Below are 20,674 nucleotides of genomic sequence, written 5' to 3'. Positions count from 1 at the left end.
CCTCACCTGGGCACAGGGTGGGAGGAGCAGCGCCCTTCCTTCTGTGCAGGGAGCCTGATCAGGGTTCTGTCTCACTGTGGGACAGTGGGGGCTGGGGAAGAGTGGCAGGTACCAAGTGTAGACAGCAGATGTAGATGCATGCAGGGGGCCGGGCTGGGGCCAAGAACACAGCCCTAGAGTCAGGGACACCGGCTTCATGTCCTCACTCTGCCATTCAAGAGCTGGGGGACCTCGGGCAGGTGGTGTGGGAACAGGGAGGAGTCTGCCTGCAGCACGCGGAGGAGAGCTGTGCTGGTCAGTGGGTGTTTTGGGGAGAGGACATCAAGGGAGGTTGACTTCGGGAAAGGGGTCAGAGTGCAGAAAAAGCAGGCCCAAACCCTGCTTCAGGACTGACACCCTGCCTCGGCAGAGGTCTCCAAGCTTGGCTCCACCCCCTGAGGGTCCAGTTACTGCACACCTTGCCCACCCGGGAGCTGGGGGCCCTGGTCCTGTTTCCCAGGCAGCTGTTGGCACCTGTGGGCTCCTGGCTGGGGTCCAGGTGGTCTCTGCTCCTGTGCCCTGCCCAGCGCTTTGTACTGAACCCATCCTGCAGAGACTCAACGGGGCCACTAAAGGTGGCCGCACATTCCTTGATCCTCTGTGAGTCTGTCAGTCTTCATCCCTCCCTGGACCTAGGAAGGCCTGGACAGCTTTGACCATTGGTGTTGGGTGGACATGGCACTGCGCTGCACCACAGGCCCTCAGAGCCCGGCTGTTCCGCTTTCTGCTCTTGGCCCTGAGCTGCCTTGAAGGAATCTGACCAGCAGGGAGAGCCCATGGAGCAGGAGGGCCCTTGGGGCTCAGCCCCGCAGCCAGTCTGCCGAGGCCAGGCCTGGGTGCACAGCTGGGGCTGAGTACACTGAGTGCCCCCTCGATGCCATGCGCAGCAGAAGAACTGCCCACACTGCCCTGCTGGGCCCTGCCCGGACTCCAGACCCACAGACCAAGCACACAAGAGACCTGGCTGCTTTGTCATGCAGCAGCAGGTAACCGGGCACGTGTTTCCCCATTCCCCTGCCATCCTCTGAAATCCTGTGGGGAGAAAGCGTGTGAGGTCCAGTGGGGGTTGGCGTGAGGGTCTGACTGGGGGCTTTCTAACCCGCGTCTGAGTCCCATCCAGCGCCAGTGCCACAGAGGAGGGTGACTGGTGCTGCTCACACTGGCAAGCTCCTCCCTAGACCTTGGAGCCCAACTCCACAAGGCCCCTGAAATACCCCTTTAGGCACCGCAGCCCCCTTGCCTTCCTCTGCTACGATGTCAACCACTCTGATGGTATTTGTGGTTTGATGTGTTCAAGTAAAAGGCTTGTTGCAGAGTTTAATTGACCCCACATGTCTGCCTGAGGAGGCCGTGAGCTGCACAGGGCAGGTGTGAGCTGGGCTCTTTCCTGGGTCCCCATGTCTTGCTGGGCACTCACAGGGCACACACGAGCATGTGCAGCAGGGCAGGGGCCAGCAGGGGATGGGGAGGCTTGGCGCCCACACCCTCACTGCCCGATGTTTCCACTGCAGCCGAGGAGAAAGCAAGGACTTTACGGCTGTCACCAACATTTCGTCTTGTGCATTTTATAGTCCGCGACTGCTGTGAACGCGGGGCTCCTGTCGGAGCTAGAAGATTCACAAAATATATGTGAATTATTTTATTTTATTTTATTGTTTTGAGATGGAGTCTCACTCTGTCACCCAGGCTGGAGTGCAGTGGCGTGATCTCGGCTCACTGTAACCTCCACCTCCTGGGTTCAGCAATTCTCCTGCCTCAGCCTCCCAAGTAGCTGGGACTATAGGCGCCCGCCACCACGCTCGGCTATTTTTTTTGTATTTTTAGTAGAGACGGGGTTTCACCATGTTAGCCAGACTGGTCTCAAACTCCTGACCTCAAGTGATCCTCCCGCCTCGGCCTCCCAAAGTGCTGGGATTACAGGCGTGAGCCACCACACCTGGCCAAATGCATGTGAATTTTTATGTTCAATTATTCCAGGTTCCCTGCTCGGGGCCCATGGGCTGCCCCATGTACAACCCACCCGTAGGTCCCCGCCCAGCCCATGCTCCGCAAAGGCCAGCCCCACACCCATCCCACATCCTCTTGGCTGGTAAACATTCTCCCCCTTCTTCCTTCTCCCTCCACATCTCAACTGCTGGAAGGGAACAGCTCCTCAGTCTACTTGGAGTCCCTCCTGCGCAAGAGGATCCAGGGTGGCCCAGGAGGGCCAAACCCACCTCTTTGGGTGCACCCCTGGGCAGTGGATTGGGGATCCAGGGCTTGTGGGGGTGTGCACCCACCAGGGCAGGTCCCTCAGGCTCACTCTCCATGCGCCTCAGTTTCCTCTCCTGAAAAATGGGCTTGTGACTGTAAATGTTGCAGGGAGCTGCTGAGAAAACGCCTGCTGAAAGCTTGGCAGGAGGTCATTGTGACCAGGGATGGGGCCGGGGTGCTTCTCTCAGGCCAGGGCTGGAGGCAGGGGCTGCCTAGGGTCAGGCAGTGCAGGGGCGTGGCTGGCGTGGCGGGCGCATGGGGATCGGCTCATCAGTTGCGGCCTCACGTCCCTTCATTACGGCGCCTGCAGAAGATGTTCTCTGATTAGTCTGCTGAATTATGAATTAGGTTCCGGGTCCCTGTGCAGCTGTTCCCGGCTTGTCATCCCCACCACTTTATTTCCCCATCTGTTTATAAAACCAGGAGAACCGTCCTGCAATAAACACTTCAAACGCTTTTTTTAGGGTCTAATTAATTGTGTTGCATTTCTTTGACACAGCATGCAGGCCGGACCTGCCCCGAATTCCCTATGCGGGTGCGGCTCCTGCTGAGTGCCTGGGGAGGGAGCCAGGCCTGGAGCCTGGGGGGCTGCATGTGGCTGCCCCAAGTTTGCTTTCTCCAAGGCAGCCCTCCACCTTTATGTGGCTGGCTGGGCTGTCTCATGAATGCGCCGGCCATGTCAGGTTCCCCCTAGATTCCCCCTTGGCACCCTTTGGCTGAAGTCCTCCTGCTCGGACCATAGGACACTCTTCAAATTATCTGTGGCACATCCAAGGTCAAGGTCACGCCCTGCTGCCAGCTACATTGCTCACCCTGAGGGCTCCACCTCCCAGGCCCAATGAGCATCACGCTAAGTCCTCCCTGCCTTGCCTGCCCAGAGCACCTCTGCCCTCCTGGACGCCCTCGGCGAGTGCGGTGGGCGAGTGCGGTGGGCGAGTGCGGTGGGCGAGTGCGGTGGGTGGGTGGCCCATCTCCTTGGATCCATGCGCCTCTTTGGAGAAGGCCTCTGGGAGCCCCAGCCCTGCTGTGCGCCCTGAGGCCTCACTCCGTCTGAGGAACCCAGAGAGCATCGCGGAGGAGGCTTAAAACAACGACAATAAGAAAACAAAATCACAATCACCAAGTCATGAAACAGCTCAGAGGCAATTGAGTTAGGCAGCCCCCCGCCCAATGCCAGGAAAGCGGCTCTTTAGGAACTGAGTCCTAATGTGGGCTGCGCAGCGGTCAGAGGAGGTGTTCAGCCTGTGACCAGGCATTGGGGCCCCAAGCCAACCCTCCACCACGGGCAGAACCCTGCCCAGCTGCAGCTGGAGCCTGGAGGCATCCACTGCATGCATCTGGAGGGGTCAGGGGTTCTTTGTCCCCAAGGCCAGTGTGGCTCCTGTGGGCCACCGTCATGTCCACTGGGACTGGTGGGAAACTGGGTCTGGGGATTGCACCTTCCACTTCCTCATGTCCTCATCCTCAGGTGCCCTCCCAGCCCTTCAGGGGTCCTGTTTTCCAGCTGTGGGCAGGATGTCGCTCCTCTGCCCTGTCTGTCCAGGACTCAGGGTGCCAAGGCTGGTGAAGCCTCCCTGCAGCCCCAAGGGAGGAGGCTGGGGCCAGAGAGGCCTGGGGTGGGGCACACCTCTTCCCAGTGAACCTCAGATCCCTCGGGCGCCCACGCTCCCCACTGAGGGCCTGGAGCCACAGCACTCTGCCTATGAAGGGTGGGCCCTTGGAGGCTTGGGGACATGTGCGCCCACAGGCACGTGGGGAGAGCCTGCTGAGCGCTGTCTCGGTGATGGTTCCCCACACTGGCCCCTGACATGGGGCTTGGTGTGGCAGCTTGCTGGGGAGGTGGTGTGTGGAGCAAGATGGGGACCGGGAGGTGGTTGCTGTGGGCTCTGCGTGGTGTGAGGGCCAGTGTTTACCCCAAGCTCAGTGTCGGCCTGCGACCACACCTGTTCATAAGTGACCTCTGGGTGGCCCAGGGGTGAGCGGAGAGTGGACCTGAGCAGGTGACACGGGCCTGGAGAGGAGCTTTGTCTCTCTAGGAGAAGGCAGCCTGTCCTGCCAGACCTGGCATCGCGCCACCCCAAGGCAGGCCTCGCAGAGCTCTCGGGAGCCCCACTCGGTGATGGAGACGCGCTTCCCTGTGGCGGGGCTTCGCTCAGAACATTTTTATGGACTGTTAATTGTTATGCTTTCATTTAATTCTGGGTGTCATTCCATGTCAGCCAAGCCCGACAGGCTGGGATTTATGCCTCCAAATTATGGGGCTCGGGCTGTTCAGAGGTAAAACAATTACCCATCAATCAGCCACCAACCGGCTTGTGCTGGGGCTGGCAGCCCCATTAGCGGGCGTGGGCAGCCATGGCCCAGCAAGACCCCTTGAGGGACAGGACTGCCTTCGAGGGCAGGGCAGCCTGGGTGAGGTCTCACCCCAGGTTGGCCCTGTGCTGTGGCAGGGCGCAGCTTTCTGGGGAGGTGGCCGCTCGGGGAAGGACCCCAGGGTCCACATTCACACCCAACTGGCCCCAGTGCTGCAGCCCTCGGCCTCCTATGTCATGGTGTGACCCTAGGTGGGCTGAGGGTGACCCGCCAGAAGACGCTGCAGCATCAAGAGGGCAGGACCATGTGTTCTATATGCTGGGTGGGGCCTGGGGAGCCTTGGCCAGCCATGGTCACTCAGTGGGAGGGGCAGGATCACTTGCCTCCTGAGCACCCCATCCCCAGGAGGGAGGGACCAGGTGTGACCCACTTCACAGGGAGGAAAGCCTTGGCTGTCAGAGGGGATACTGCGGCTCTCACTGGGAGGACCTCCTGGCCTGGGCTTGAGGCCCACCTGGATCTGTGCAAACGTAGGTGTGGGTAGGGTGGGGCAGGGGAGGGGAGGTGGGCAGGGGAGGTGGAGTGGGCTGGATGTCAGCTCAGGAGCGGAGATCGGGGAACCTGGGCCACAGAGCGGATCCTGTCCCACCTTGACCCTGGTATGATTGAGTCGGCGGCTAAGCCAGGCCCCGTGGTCCTTCACCCAGGGAGAGCCTGTGCCTCTTGGGCACTTCTAGGCCAGCACACAGCAGCCTTGACTGAGCACCTCCCCATCTCGGGTGGTCTCCTGGATGCCCGGCTGGCTGCTCATGGGGACAGGGGCAGAATGGGACAGCGAGAGGAGGTGGGCTCCCCCAGCCCCAGCGACCCTCTAGGCCAGGGATTGGCTTCTCTCCCTGCAGAGATCGCCCTTCCCTGCCCCTCTGCCCAGCTGCACTGGGACTCATGTCCCAGCCCTGCCCAGCATTCATCCTGGGTGATCTGCACGTGGGCCCGGTGCCCCACTGGGCCAGGGTGGTGTCCGGGTGAGCAGGCAGAGGACTCTCCTCACTGCCCAGCAGTGTCCTGCTCCCCCAGCTGCTCTGACAGCCAAACTGGTCCCCAGCTGGGGCATCTCACTCCCAGACCTGCTGCCCGTTGGTGCAGTGCAGCCCCCGCCAATGCAGACACTGTACCTCGGTTTCCGGGACTCCCTCTGCCCCTGCAATTCGACACTCTGCTCCTGCCCTGCTGGGATCCCACGTCCCTGGACCCTCCCTATGGCAGTCTCTCCCCGTGACCCTGCTACAGGCCTGCCCTGCCACCCCCGGGCACACTCCCTCATCCAGAGTCTGTGCAGTCACATGTGGACCCCCGAGGCCGGCCTGCGGCTCCCTGCTCATGGGGGGCTAAAAGGGGTCTTTCCAGTCACGCCCTGCCCTGGCCTCCAGCCTAAGGCCCTGGCCCTCATGGGCCAGGCATGGTCCTCAGGCCCTCGGCTCTGCCAAGGCTCTGAGATCCCACCCTAGAGAGACCCTGGCCCACCCAGCCTGCCCCTGCAGCAGTGCCCTAAGTGTTCCCGAGCCCGGCCTGGCTGCTGCCAGGGTGACCACCAGGGGCAGCAGTCAGATAGAGGGCGGCGGCTGGGCCCAGTGTGTCTGGGTGACCACAGGGCCGCCCGGGTCCGAGTGAAACTGGACTCCTAGGCCAGGGTCGGGCCCTCCCAGGGCCGTGTCCTCTGGAACTTGGGGCGAGTCACTCCGCCTCAGTGTTGTCGTGGGCAGAACCTCCCGCATGTAGCATTGAAATCTTTCAAATTGAATAGGAAAAGCCCCACGTTTTCTGAGCCCTATTATAGACCAGTACTGTCCTAAGTGTATTCTAGGGAAAGACAGTGGCCAGCCCTGTAGCTATTTCTGTTTAAAGGGTGAACGGGCTGGGTGCAGTGCTTGAAAATCAAGCATGAAGTGGAACCCAGTGGGCCGTGCATGGCTCTGACACCCGAGTCATTCACACGATGCCACTTGCTCATTGCTGTCCCACCCCAAATGCAGCACTGGTGGGTGAGACCCTCTGGGCATATTACCTGCAGGATGTGGCTCCAGCTCCTCAGTCCCAGCTCACTGCTGCCTCAAACTCCTGGACTCAAGGAATCCTCCTGCCTCAGCCTCCTGAATAGCTGGGACTACAGGCATGTGCCGCCACCCCCGGTGAATTTTTTTTCTTTTTTGTAGAGACGGGGTCTCTCTATGTTGCCCAGGCTGGTCTCAAATTCCTGCGATCAAGCGATCCTCCCGCCTTGGCCTCCCAAAGTGCTGGGATTACAGGTGTGAGCCACTGCACCCAGCCTCTTCACCCTTCGAACAGAAACAACAACTGAGCATACAGGGCTGACCAGTGTCTGTCCCCAGTGCCTGTGCTGGGGGTGACTTTCCAGCTGGGGCTCAGCGTTGCTAGTGGGAAGACCTCCTGGGGCCAACATGGCTTGGATAGTCAGGGCACGTGGGTCGCTGTGGAGCGAGAGTCCAGCAATGGCAGAGCCGCATGGCAGTGGGGAGGGGCGGGGCAGGGCAGGGAGAGGGCCCCGGATGGCTCAGCCTGCCCAAGGCTGCACGGTTTCCACCCCTGCCCCCAGTTGCAGTGGGACACCTGCCATGGGGGAGGCTGGGGGAGGCCTGGGGTGGCTCCTCGGGCTCTTAGCCAGGAGCTCGCTCTCTCCAGTTCAGACTGGCAGAGCAGCCCCAGGGCCCCCTGTCTGATGCCTGGCAGGGCCTCTGGGCTTCTCCCTCCCAAGCTTGGGTGGCAACACTGGCATTTGGAGCCTGGGGAGCTGCTGACAGTGCTGGTCCTGCCTGCGAAGGAGGCGGTGCCAGGCTGTTTGGAAATGTCAGGCTGATGGGTGGTGGCATTGCCCAGCACCCCACCCCCGCTCCCACCCCAAGAGGCTGGACACGGGCTGGGGCCCCGGTGATGGAGCCAGGCCGGGAGCCAGGAGACACGGCTGAGCAGGGAGAGCTGGCTGGGGGCTCCCGAGCGGTGGGGGATCCGAGGCTGATGGACGAGGGGCCTCTCCTTGCCACCGCAGCTGCGGCCTTGGTGGGCCGGTCGATGCGGAAGAGTGATGATGCACGCAGGGCCGTGGGGTGTCGGAGGGAGGTTTATTGATGTTGGCTGATTTCCCTGGGGGCCCGTTGCTGGCAGCAGCCACCATGCTCCCCGAGAACTAACCGTATCAGGCCGGAAGGGTGGTGGGCAGCGCGATGGATGGACTCCAGCTGTCGGCTGGCTGGGCCTGGACAGAGCCCTGAGATGGGCACACTGGGCCGTGACGAGAGTGCCGTGGGGTCCCTGGGGGAGCCAAAGGAGGCCTCTGGGAGGGTCTGTGCTGGGAGGTAGACCTGAGAGAGGGGAGACAACATCCCAGGGTGGGCACGGGCATGGGGCAGAGGGCACATGACACCAACCTAGAGCCCCGGGAGGTGGGACGGAGGGGCCTGGGTCTGGGGCATTGGGAGAGGCCTGGGACTCTGGACCTGGTCCGTCTTTCTTGTCCCCCGTGTGAGCACCAGCCCTTGCAGCCAAGCCCTGGGAGGCGCCTCCTGCCCACGCAGCAAAACTCAGGGCTCTGTGGCCTCCTCTGGGCTCCTGCACAGTGGGTTTGCTCCCAGCTGCTCCCCTGACACTGACACCTTCAAGGGCCACGCGACTGCCATCCCCAGGCCTTGGCCCTTGATGAGGAAGGGCCCTTCTCCACCTGTGGCTCTGAAATAGGTCTCATGATGGTGCCAGTTTAATGACAGGAGCAGTGGCTAATCCAGTGGTCATTATTGCATGGGCTGTCATGCCCTTCTCTGTCCGTGTTCCCTGAAGAGGCGAGGGCTCCATTGCCGGCTGCCACACAGAGGATCATGGCCACAGAAGGAGGCTCCTCTGCTCTGAGTGGGAGGTTGGCTCCTTGGGCCACACTGGGCTGGAGGACAAGGGAAGGCAGGGGTGGGAGGGCCCTGGGCTGGGGTGGATGGGGTGGGCCTCACAGATGGCGTGGCCCTGTGGACAGTGAGTGGCTTTTCCCCCCCAGGTCTCGTCCCGAGCTCTGCTCCTCCTCCCGGCCTCCCCCGGCCCCACACCTCTCCCCCTGGCTTCCTTTCCTGGCCCCTTTCTCTCTGCTCCTCGTCTCCATCTCTCATTCCTCTGGGCCTTGCTTCATGGAGTCACCAGCCCGTGTGACAATGTCCACTTTCCCTGGCCTCATGTCTCCACCTTAGAGTGGGACCTGCCTTTCCCGGCTCTTGGGCCACATGAGAACATGGAAACACATGGCTGCTGTACCCACACTGGCCTGGCTCAGCCCCGGCTCATGATGCTTCCTGTGCACCCTGGTCCCATCTGTATCTCAGTTTACCCATCTGCCACACAGGGCTGAGGGCATCTGCCTTGTGTGTGCGGGTCAGGCTGGCCCAGTGACTGCCGAGCCATTTTGGCTTCCTCAGGTCTGGCCACTCTGTGAAGGACATGGCTGTGCCCCCCGTCTGCCCTGTGTGGCCCTGGGCACATTAGCCCCTTCCACAAGCCTGGTCTGCAGACGAGCACCCACTGGGCTGGCAGTGCCTGAAGAGTCTCGGGCGACGTCCACTCACCTCCCAATCTGGTCCCAGCTCTGCTCAAACTCACACTGGAGGATCCCCTGGGGCAGTGACTCCAGCTCAGAGTCTAGCTGACTGTGTCCCTGGCAGCTAGGCACGGCCCAAGGTCCAGAGCCGGAGCCTGACCCCCCTGCGTAGGGCCTCTGGGAGGTCCCCAGGCCCCAAGACAGCTCAGGGCTAGTGGGGTAGGGACAGGTGGCTATTTGAAGCCCCCAGCGGGCTTCCTGCCTGGGGCGCCTGGGCACAGTGGAGACAGATGGCTCCCAGCAGGACACATGCCCCCATCCTTTGGGGCCAGATGCCTTGGATTGGGCACGGAGCATTGCCCCCAGCAGACACAGAGGCCAGGGTGGGAAGCGCCAGGGCACCAGGCAGTCTCTTGCCCTGTGTCAGGGCTCCAGGCCTATGGTGGGGCTGGGCCTACCCACCCTGTCACTTTCCCCATACGGCTTTGGGGTCCCAGGGGTTCAGGGGCCCCTCCTGCCTGCCTAACTTTTTGTTGTTTCTTCTCATTACAAAAGAAGCATGTTCAAAAGAACCCCACAGTCCTCCACGAACCCCACAGTACCCCATGAACTCCAGAGTCCTCCATAAACCCCACAGACTCTCATGCACCCCACAGTCCTCCATGAACCCCACAGACTCTCATGCACCCCACAGTCCTCCATGAACCCCACAGACTCTCATGCACACCACAGTCCTCCATGAACCCCACAGACTCTCATGCACACCACAGTCCTCCATGAACCCCACAGACTCTCATGCACCCCACAGTCCTCCATGAACCCCACAGACTCTCATGCACCCCACAGTCCTCCATGAACCCTACAGACTCTCATGCACCCCACAGTCCTCCATGAACCCTACAGACTCTCATGCACCCCACAGTCCTCCATGAACCACATAGTCCCCTATGTATCCCACAGGCTCCCATGCACCCCACAGGCCCCCATGCACCCCACAGGCCCCTATGTACCCCACAAGCCCCCATGAACCCCACAGGCCCCTATGTATCCCACAGGCCCCCATGCACCCCACAGTCCCACGTGCACCCCACAGGCCCCCATGCACCCCACAGTCCCCTATGTACCCCACAGGCCCCCATGAACCCCACAGGCCCCTATGCACCCCACAGGCCCCCATGCACCCCACAGTCCCCTATGTACCCCACAGGCCCCCATGCACCCCACAGTCTTCCATGAACCGCACAGGCCCTCATGAGCCCCACAGTCCCTCACAGCCCCCATGCGAGGGCCTCACTTCTGGCCGCTGACTGACTTGACAGTTTCCTGGAGTTCTTTATCCAACTTTCAAGGTTGCTGAGTCCCGGGAACACCTCAGAAACCTCATGAAACAGTGACAGGTTGTCAATCAAGCGGCAAGGTTGACATGTTTGAGCAACGTTCAGCCCGGGAGGCGCTAGGGCCAATTAGCAGAGACTCCCAGGTAGCACAGCCCCCGGGCTCATGGCTGGGGGGTGGATGGTCAGCCCTGACGCTGCTGCCCCCACCTGAGGATTTCTCCCCAGCCGTGGACTTGGGGCTGAGGGACTCCTGTACCCTCCCGGCCACCTGGACAGGGTCCCCGCCGTGGCCCGGCCTAGGGCGTTGGCTCAGACCACACCCGCCCAAGGATGGAGCCTGATGCCCAGGAAGCACCTCCTTGCAGCGCCCCGGGCCTCCGTGGGGCCCCTCTGGGCAGAGTGACCTGGGGACCAATCCCCTTCTGTGAGGCAGGTGAGGATGCTGCCTTGTGGGCTGAAGGCCAAGGGGAAGAGGCATACTGGGGCCACTCAGGCTGAGCAGTGGTCAGAGCAGCCACCCCCTCCCTCTCCACAGGCTCTAGCGACCACTGTTCTGTTTAGCCCCTACCCCTCCCCACCTTTTAAAAAGACAGGATCTCGCTCTGTCACCCAGGCTGGAGTGCAGTGACACAATCAGAGCTCACTGCCGCCTCCAACTCCTGGGCTCAAGCGATCCTCTCGCTTAAGCCTCTGAGTAGCTGGGACAACAAGTGTGTGCCACCATGCCAAGATAATTTTTTTTAAACTATTTTTTGTAGAGATGGGGTCTCACTTTGTTCCTCAGGCTGGTCTCAAACTCCTGGCCTCAGGCAATCCTCCCTTCTTGGCCTCCCAAAGCCCTGGGATTGTGGGAGCCAGGTTCCCAAACACTCTCTGCTCTTCCCTCCACCTGGCATCTCCCTCCCCAAAGCTCTGCCCCATCCTAAAGTCCCCACTGCAGATGCTGCCCCTCCCAGAAGGTAGCCGGGCACGGGCTCTGCAGCTGCAGAGGTATGGACTGGGCCTCCCTGGGCAGCTTCCTGGGAGCTGCACCATGCACGGGTCTCAGGACCCTCCTGGGTAGGTTGAACTGGGAGGCGACAGAGACCCTTCTAAGGTCCCTATGCCGGGTGCTGGGCTGTAGTCACATGGTGCCCTCCCCACGAATCCCTGAGGGGTGGGTGCATCTCTCTCAACAGCACCAGCAAGGACCAGTGGGGAGGGGTGAGCATCTTTGTTCTGTCCAAGAGCCTTTCTGGAGCGTGAGCACTTGCCACATGCAGGAGAGAGCCATGTTCACGTTCCTTTTGTGGCTGAGTTTGAGATGTCTGGATAGAGGGTTATCAGCCAAGGCACTGATAAGGTCTGCAGGGAATATACTGTAAAGGGCTGAGCCTGGTGTGGGGGCTACCTCTCCTGCTCGGGCTGGTGTTGGGGGTTGGGGTGGGCTGGGTGAAGCTGCCACTCCTGGCCTAGATATATGGAGCCCTGGGCAGTCCTGCCTGTCCCATGGCTTTGCTGGACACAACAAGATCTGCCAGATGTCATTTGTGTGGGAATCATTTTGCTGTTTGAGCGAAGTTGGATTTGTGAGTGTGCTCACCAGTGTGGATGGATGAGGTCTGACCAGGAGGCTGCCTGTTGTCTGTCCTTCACAGAGGGCCCTCCACACCCAGGGTAGAGTTGGGGAGAAGGAGTCCTGGGGAAATACTGAGTTAAACAAGGCTGATGTGTCCTCTGCAGGACTTCTCAGTGCCTTTAGCATGGCAGGTGTAGGTGAGTCTAAGAGATGGCCAGGTAGCCTAGGTGTGGATACCACCAGGCTAGGGCTGCTGTCTGTCTCCTCTGCTCATGCTCCTGTGCAGGGAGGGACTTGAGGGTGGGCCTGGGGAAACTGTGGAAAGTAGGGGTCTCTGTCCCCAGACACTGTCTCTGAGCTGGGGCCAAGATTCAGTCATTTCATGTCCCCACCAGGCAGTGCTTACAGATGTTGCCCAGTATCAGCTGCATTGATTAAAAGAAGAGCTTTCCGACCATCGGGTGGGGGCTCTCTTCTGGTGAGTGGGGCTGGGAGGCAGAGCTCTGTCCTCTGCGGTGTGACTGGGACGTGATCCCCTCCTGGGGCTGAGTGGAGCAGGGGCTTGCGCCTCCCACAGGCCCAGCTGTGTGGGATCTCATGGCACTCTGCTTTCATTCTGTTTGCACCAATACCTTCTACTTGCCACCTGCGATGCTTGTTTTCCATTTCCAGTGGTGCTGTAAGACTTTCTTTCAAAATATAATCACTTAAGTTAAAAAAGCTCATTCGAAGAAAACCCTCAAATAAACAGTAGTGGAGCAGGTGGGCGGGTGGAGCTGGCCCTTGGCCGGTGTGTGGGCTGGGGGCAAGTGGGAAGGGACAAGGTGGGAAGGAAAGGGGAGCAGGGGGTGTGGGGACCCTCCCTGGGAAACTCCCAGCCCGCCCTGGCCTCTGTTACTGCCTGGCCCTGCTGAGCCCCCTGGGCTGCTGTTTGGTGGCCAACGCTGGCGTTGGCTGCCCAGATGCCATGGGGTCTGCACACAGCAGGGGCTGGGGGACAGGAGGAGGAAGGCCACCTGTCACAGGAGGAGGAAGGGCACACAGGGGCTTGTCTGAGCCCCACATGAGGATTAACAGAGGGGATGCATTGCAGTAAAGAGCATGAAGCTGCTGTGACCTTTGCCTCTGACCGCCCACCTTGCAGGGCCACGCCTGCACGTAGCCTCTGGGCAGGTGCCATGGGGTCTGCCAAGCCTGGCTTTGGCTGCCCAGATGCTGTCCTGCCCTGAGGTTCCATAGTCCTCCGGCCACTGTGGCCTCACACTGTGTCCGGCTGTGCTTTTTATTTGCCTGTTAACCTCCCAGCATACTTATTCATGATAAAAGTGACAGGGAATGGGGTGAAAGTCTGAAGTGTCCTTCCCCAGCAAGGGGCTGGTGGAAAAGTGGGACTCCTGTCCCAGGCCACTCTGGGTGGTGTCTATGTCCCAGGACTCTACAGCCAAACCCAATGCAGCTGGGGGCCTTCCATCTGCAGACCCACATGAGCAGTGGTAAGGACCTGCTATATTGAGCCAGCTCCTCACACACGCCCTCTTCCCGGAGGGTAAACTGAGGCCCAGGATGTTGCCTCTTGCCTGAGGCTGCATGGCTGGGTGGAGCCAGGCCCTGACCTCTTTGCTTCTTCAGCTGCCCAGGGCAGGTGTTTGGATGTTGAGTCGACTGATGCCCCAGGGCACCAGGCCCTCCTTCCATCTTACGGTCCCTGCCCCTGAGGCCCGTGTGGTGGGGCTGGGTGGAGGTGGGGCTGGGTGGAGGTGGCCCTGTCTCCTTTCCAGGTGAGTGGTGCACACCCTGGTGAGCAAGGACCCCAGGCCCTGGCTGCAGGGCCTCCCTGTGGCTGCAGGTGTCTTCCACATGGCCAGTGTCCGGCACGAGCACTCTGGGGTCAGACACTCGAGATGGACTGGAAGGAGGGGGCATAGAGCCTTGCACAGACAGGGGCAGCTGAGGCCTAGGTTTGAATCCTGACCTAGGCACCCTGTGGTGAGGACGGCCACAGGCTGAGGACACTGGTGTCCAGCATGTGCCCAGCTGTCACCTCCACCCTGGGTTTGGCATGGGGCTGGCAGCAGGCCTGGGAGGGATGGCAGTCAGAGTGTCAGGGAAGCAGTGGGAACTCGGGACACTCTGTGGGCCCCATGCGAACAGCACTGGCCCTGTGGTGTGGGCAGCCTCAGCAACTGGGCAGGGGCTGTCAGAGCCCAGGGGATGCTCCCAGAAAGTGGGATGGGAGCCCAGAGCCCACAGCCCCTGATATCACTCAGTCCGGGAGCAGGCCCGCTGCCTCCACCATGCAGATGAGGAAACTGAGGAGGGCCCTTGAGTCCCCTGCCCAGGCCTCACAGAGAGCAGGTTACAGCTGGAGCCACCCTGGGCTTGTCCGCCCCCCTGAAGGGATCCCCAGGTGCCCACCCTCTTCCTGCCACCTGGGGGCGTGACTCCTACTGCTGACTTGAGAGTGAAGCTACCGCCACCGCCTCCCTCCACACCTGGACCAGCCTGGGCCATGCCAGGGGCATGCCTGCTTCAGGCCCCGTGGGCCTACTGGACTTGACCATTAAAAAGCATGTATTGGGGCTGGGCGTGGTGGCTCACACCTGTAATCCCAGCATTTTGGGAGGCCGAGGCAGGCAGATCATTTGAGTTCAGGAATTTGAGACCAGCCTGGCCAATAGGGAGAAATCCCGTCTCTACTAAAAACAAAAATTAGCTGGGCCTGGTGCCTCCCACCTGTAGTCCAGCTACTTGGGAGGCTGAGGCAGGAGAATTGCTTGAACCTGGGAGGTGGAGGTTGCAGTGAGCTGAGATTGCGCCATTGCACTCCAGCCTGGGCGACAAAGTGAGACTCTGTCTCAAAAAAAAAAAAAAAAAAAAAAGCATGTATTGGAACTACAGTCAACAATAATTTATCGTGCATTTAAAAAGAGGCTGGGTGCAGTGGCTCACGCCTGTAATCCCAGCACTTTAGGAGGCCGAGGTGGGCCGATCATGAGGTCAGGAGATCGAGACCATCCTGGCTAACACAGTGAAACCCTGTCTCTACTAAAAATACAAAAAATAATTAGCTGGGCGTGGTGGCGGGCGCCTGTAGTCCCAGCTACTCGGGAGGCTGAGGCAGGAGAATGGGGTGAACCCGGGAGGTGGAGCTTGCAGTGAGCAGAGATAGCGCCACTGCACTCCAGGCTGGGTGACAGAGCAAGACTCCATCTCAAAAAACAACAAAACAAAAAAACAAAACAAAACAAAAAACCCTAAAAGAGTATAATTGGGGTGTTTGTAACATAAAGAAATGATGAATGCTTGAGGTAATGGACACTCCATTTCCTCTGATGTGATACTAACCATTGTATGCCTGTATCAACATATTTCATGTACCCTGTAGATATACCCACCTACTATGGTCCCACAGAAAAGGCATGTATTGGGGTCAGGCATAATGGCTCACACCTGTAATCCCAGCACTGGTTTGGGAGGCTGAGGCAGGAGGATCACTTGAGGCCAGGAGTTCAAAACCAGCCTGGACAACATAGCGAGACCCCCCATCTCTACCAAAAACAAACAAAACAAAAAAACTTAGCCAGGTATTGTGGTCTGCACCTATAGTCCCAGCTACTTGGGAGGCTGAGGCAGGATTGCTTAAGCCCAGGAGTTTGAAGCTACAGTGAGGTATGGTTACACCATGGGTGACAGAGCAAGACTATTTCTCTAAAAAACAAAAACAAAACACAAAAAACCATGGGTGTTCCTGTACTCCCACCACCCCACGACAAAGACAGTACTGGCTATTGACACAAAAGGTGTGAAACGCCCACATGCTAAGGAAGACAGAAGCCCCCAGAACCCAACCTGGGGGTGTTACAGAAGTGCTAGAAAGGGAACAGTGTGGTCCCTTTAAATGGTACGAAAGAGGGGAAGGGGGCTGGGCGCGGTGGCTCACGCCTGCAATCCCAGCACTTTGGGAGCCCGAGGCGGGTGGATCACCTGACGTCAGGAGTTCGAGACCAGCCTGGCCAATATGGCGAAACCCCGTCTCTACTAAAAATATGAAAATTAGCCGGGCGTGGTGGTGGACTCCTGTAATCCCAGCTACTTGGGAGGCTAAGGCAGGAGAATTGCTTGAACCTGGGAGGCAGAAGTTGCAGTGAGCCGAGACCAGGCCATTGCACTCCAACCTGGGCAACAGAGCAAGTCTCCATCTCAAAAGAGGGGAAGGGAAGTGCTGGGTAGAGGAAGGCCTGGTCCCTGGCTAGGGTTCCACCCCCATGGACCTAGGTGAGGACAGGCATTTCCTGCCCAAATGTTGCATTTCCCAAGACCACCCTGGCCTGCCATGCCCCATCTTGCGCCTATAAAAACGCCTGAGACCCTAGCAGGCAGATACTCAAGCGGCTGGACGTTGAGAGGAGTGGATCAGTGGAAGAACACACAAACGGCTGGACGTCAAGCAGAATCCACAGACAGGCACTGGCAGGCCTGGCATTTGTGAAGCTGGCTGTGGCAGAACGATGCGGAGTTTGGCTGGGGCAGTCGGAGGAGAGCTCAGGCTGCCCAGGGGAAAACCATCTCCCTTCTGGCTCCCCCATCTGCTGAGAGCTACTTCCACTCAATAAAACCTTGCACTCATTCTCCAAGCCCACCTGTGGTCAGATTTACACAAGACAAGAACCCCAGGATACAGAAAGCCCTCTGTCCTTGTGATAAGGCAGGGGTCTAGTTGAGCTGGTTAACACAAGATGCCTATAGATGGCTAAACGAAAAGCACCCTGTAACACGCCCACTGGGGCTTCACGAGCTGTCAACATCCACCCCTAGACACTGCCGTGGGGTCAGTGCCCCACAGCTTGCCCGTCTGTATGCTCCCCCAGAGGTTTGAGCAGCAGGGCACTGAAGAAGTGAGCCACACCCCCATTGCATGAACTGAAGGGGACAAAGGAACTTTTCCTGTTTCAGGGGAATGGTCCTCACTGCCTTGTCCAGATTTTCTGCCCCGAGTTGTGAGGACAGCATGGCTTGGGCTCTGTCCACAGCTTGTACTGGGAGCCTGAGGCTCCGTCACTCACTCGGCTGCTTTTTCCTGTGCCGGATGAAGCCCAGGAGCTGGCCGTGCAGGTGTGTCTGGGATTTCATGGGCATAGATGACTCCAGGACAGCTCCTTAAACACCAAGCTCAAGCAGGTGTTGCCAGCTAAGTGAGGTCGATTCCTGGCAGTGGATCTCAAGGAGCCGGCCTTGGACCCCACCTGCCTGCCCACCCCCAGCAGGCAGAGACCTTTCTAGAAGGTCATACATGCTGCTGCGGGATGGATCGGGTCCCAACCCTGGCTGGGAGCGCTGCCCGACAAGCTGCTGTAATTCTCAATTCTGCTCCAGAGGCCTTGGAGATGCTGCAGGCCGGCAGGTGGGCAGGTGGGGTTGGGGGTCAGCGTCACAGGAGGGGGAAGGCCACCGATGGGGGCACATAGGGGCTTGTGTGAGCCCTGCATGAGGATTAACAGGGCATGCATTGCAATACAGAGCACAAAGCTGCTGTGACCTTCCCCTCTGATTGCCCTCACAAGGCCTAGCCTGCACATAGCCTCCTGGGCAGGCACACCCTTGGACCCCTCCCTGGTGCTCTGCTGGAGGCCACGCTGGGCTCCGGAATCTTACTGCACAGAGCTCCTGGAGACCTACCCTCCACCCTGGGCCCCCTCTTCCCTCCTGGGTCCTGGAGGGGCTGTTAGGGAGCGTGAGGCCACGCAGCCCCTGAGCACCTACTGTGTACAAGGGCCTGGCATTTGTGAAGCAGGCTGCGGCCATCCTGGGTGGGAATCAGGGAATGGGGGTCCCAGAAGTGCTGGCTTTTCCAGTGGCTATGGGGGATCAGGGGGCCTTGCTGTGTATCTGTGCGCTGAGCGATCCTCTGAGGGGCTGAGAGCTGGCAGGGACCCATCACGTTTCCCAGGGGCAGGGTTGGGCATGAGAAGCCCAGTCCTGCCTCTCAGCTAGGCCATGTTTCACACCCCACAGATGCTTTGGAGGTGACAGATCTGGGCCAAGACTGGCCTTCCTGGTGACCAGCCTTCAGATGGACACTGGGCGGCAGGTGTTCCTGGGCTGCTATGGCTGCTCTCCTGTGCTGGTCCCCAGAGCAGGCTTCTTCTCCCCTCCCCAGACACCCCATCCTCTGCTGAGGCCTGTGAGCACCTGCTGTGTGCCCACCTGTTGCTTAAACCCCAGGACGGCCTTACCCAGTTGGGGAGCCTTGGTTGGATTGAAGGGGCTTGCTGGAGGTGCAGGGGTGGGGGAGGTCAGAGCCCACATGCATCCTGAGCTCTCTCATCTTCCACATTCCATGCTCATCCCCCCAACCTGGCCCTGATGCTGTCAGCCCTCAGCTGGGGGAGGGTGGACCCCGGGGACCTCAGAGGCAGGGCTCCTGCAAGCACTTTGCTGCACATGTCTCTGTTCCTGAAAATGCCTCAACCCCACCAGGGCAGCAGGCAGCAGGGTCTGTGGGACAGCCAGGAGCCCCGCTGATTGTCCTGAGGGGCCACCCCAGCCTCAGGAGGAGGACCTGCCCTTCTCAGGGCCCTGCTGTTGCTCCTTCAGCTCGCCTCCTCCATGCTGGCCTCCGGGCTGCTCACACGAGGATTAGAGGCAGGAATGAAGAAAACCAAAGTCAGACCACTACCAGGACCAGGGGACAAGAGACTAGGCCTGGACACCACTTATGGCTGGGGGCCTTGGGCTGGTCAGCACCTCCCTCTCAAGGCATATACACAGTGGATCGGTAAAGGCTGTCCCATCTGGGGCTGTGTCAGGCCTCTGCGGGAGGTGTGTGGCAGGCCCAGCTCAGTTGATGGATTCGGACCCATGCATTTGGCCAGCCCTAGTCAGGGTACGTTGCAGCCTCTGCCTGCCCAGCACTGGGCAGGAGGAAGTGTCCTTTCTAACAATGGAGGGAACTCCTGCTCTCAGGCCTCAGGGATGAGGTGCTAAGGGGGCTTTCAGGCAGCAGCCTCAGGCAGGAGGAGCTCCCATGCCATGCGATTGGCTTTGCCCGGATACTGGGTGGCTCAGGCAGGTCACTCTGCCTTCTGTGTCCTCCTCCTTGGTGGGCTGGTGGGCTGAGCCAGGAGTCAGGCTTGGGGCCTGTTCCAGGCTTGCAGGCAGGAACAGGCCCGGGACACCCCAGAGACAATATTGATGCTGTTTCTGCCCAAACAAATGCCAGCTACTAATTCCAGTCTCTGTTGGAAACACAGAAATCAATGCTTGCAGAACAGGGAGGCTGGCCGTCGAGGAGCAGTGTGGTGTTGGGTCTCCAGGCAGTGATTACGACAGGACAGGCAGGCAGGAGAACAGAGCTCTTGACCTTAGACACGTCCCGTGCGGCCCTCACCCAGCGACCTGGACTCGGCAGCACATTGGGGGTCCGAACAGTGGGTTCTCGGGGACCTGGCCTCGAGGAGCACCCCTCATCCCTCAGCACCCTCCCCTGCAAAAGGGAAGCAGGACCTGGACATGACCCCCAACCCTGGCTCCTGCCACATTCCCCTGACTTTATTTACCACCCGAGAGACTCATAAATAATAGTTGAGGGGTCAGCGAGCGAATGAACTAGCCAAAAAACCGGCCAGGGAATGCATGTGCAGGTGGAGAGAATGGGCACTGGGCCTGCCCGGGCACAGGTTCACAGGCCTCTGGATGCAGCTCACCCCGTGGGAGCCCACAGCCCTGCAGAGCAGGCAGCCTGAGGGCCAGGACAGCCCCATCCTCCTCTCGAGGTGCTGGTCCGGGGCCTGTTTCCCCATCCATGTGGCATTCTTGATCTCTGGGTCCTACCACGTCCCTTGGATCTCAGGGTCCCAGCCAGGAGGGGCTCCCACCACCATCTCATGACCTTCTGAAGCCCCAGTGCTGGGTGTGCACCTTCTTGCCAGGCTCCACGGGCAGCAAGCACCCACCCCTGGCCTGCTGGGCACTGCACCCAGGAGGTGCCCAGTACTTGCTGGGACAGCTGTCTTCTGCTATGTCCTAGGCTCGTGTCCTGCCTGCAGCTTCCAGGCTGGGGAGCTTGGGCAAGGCTCTTGGCCTCCCCCACCCCCACCTTGGTATCCCTCAACCCAACCCCCTGGACATGGGGTTGGTGCCTCTATTGGAGGAGGTGGTGGGTCAGGCAGCCTCTGGCCTGCAAAGTCGGCCCTGGGTCCACCAGCCACCCCTCTGCACCTGCCTTTCCCGGGTCCCGCCTTCCCTTACTAGGGCTATGGCTGATTGTGGACAAGCGTCTCACAGGTAGAAAACGGGGCCTCTGAGAGCTCCTGGCCTGGCTGGGTCCTCAGCGTGTGGGTCTGTGAGCCAGGCCCACACCAGGCAAAGGTTTTTACCTCTCTGAGCCTCAGTTTCCTCATCTGTAAAAATCAGCGAGGGGATGTCTCCTTGTTGCACACACGGCAGGACTGAGATTAGAGCCACAGCCTGCCCCACCCCAGCCCCTGGTCAGGTGGGGGTGCTGCCATCTCCCAGCATCCTGCCCAGGCCCCTCCCTCACCTGTTCTGAGACCTCCTGGCCCCGCATGGGCACCCAGCATCCTTGTG

This window comes from Nomascus leucogenys, chromosome 7b (assembly GCF_006542625.1).
Source record: "Nomascus leucogenys isolate Asia chromosome 7b, Asia_NLE_v1, whole genome shotgun sequence".
In the NCBI taxonomy this organism is placed as follows: domain Eukaryota; kingdom Metazoa; phylum Chordata; class Mammalia; order Primates; family Hylobatidae; genus Nomascus; species Nomascus leucogenys.
Note: the sequence above shows the minus strand (reverse complement) of the source record.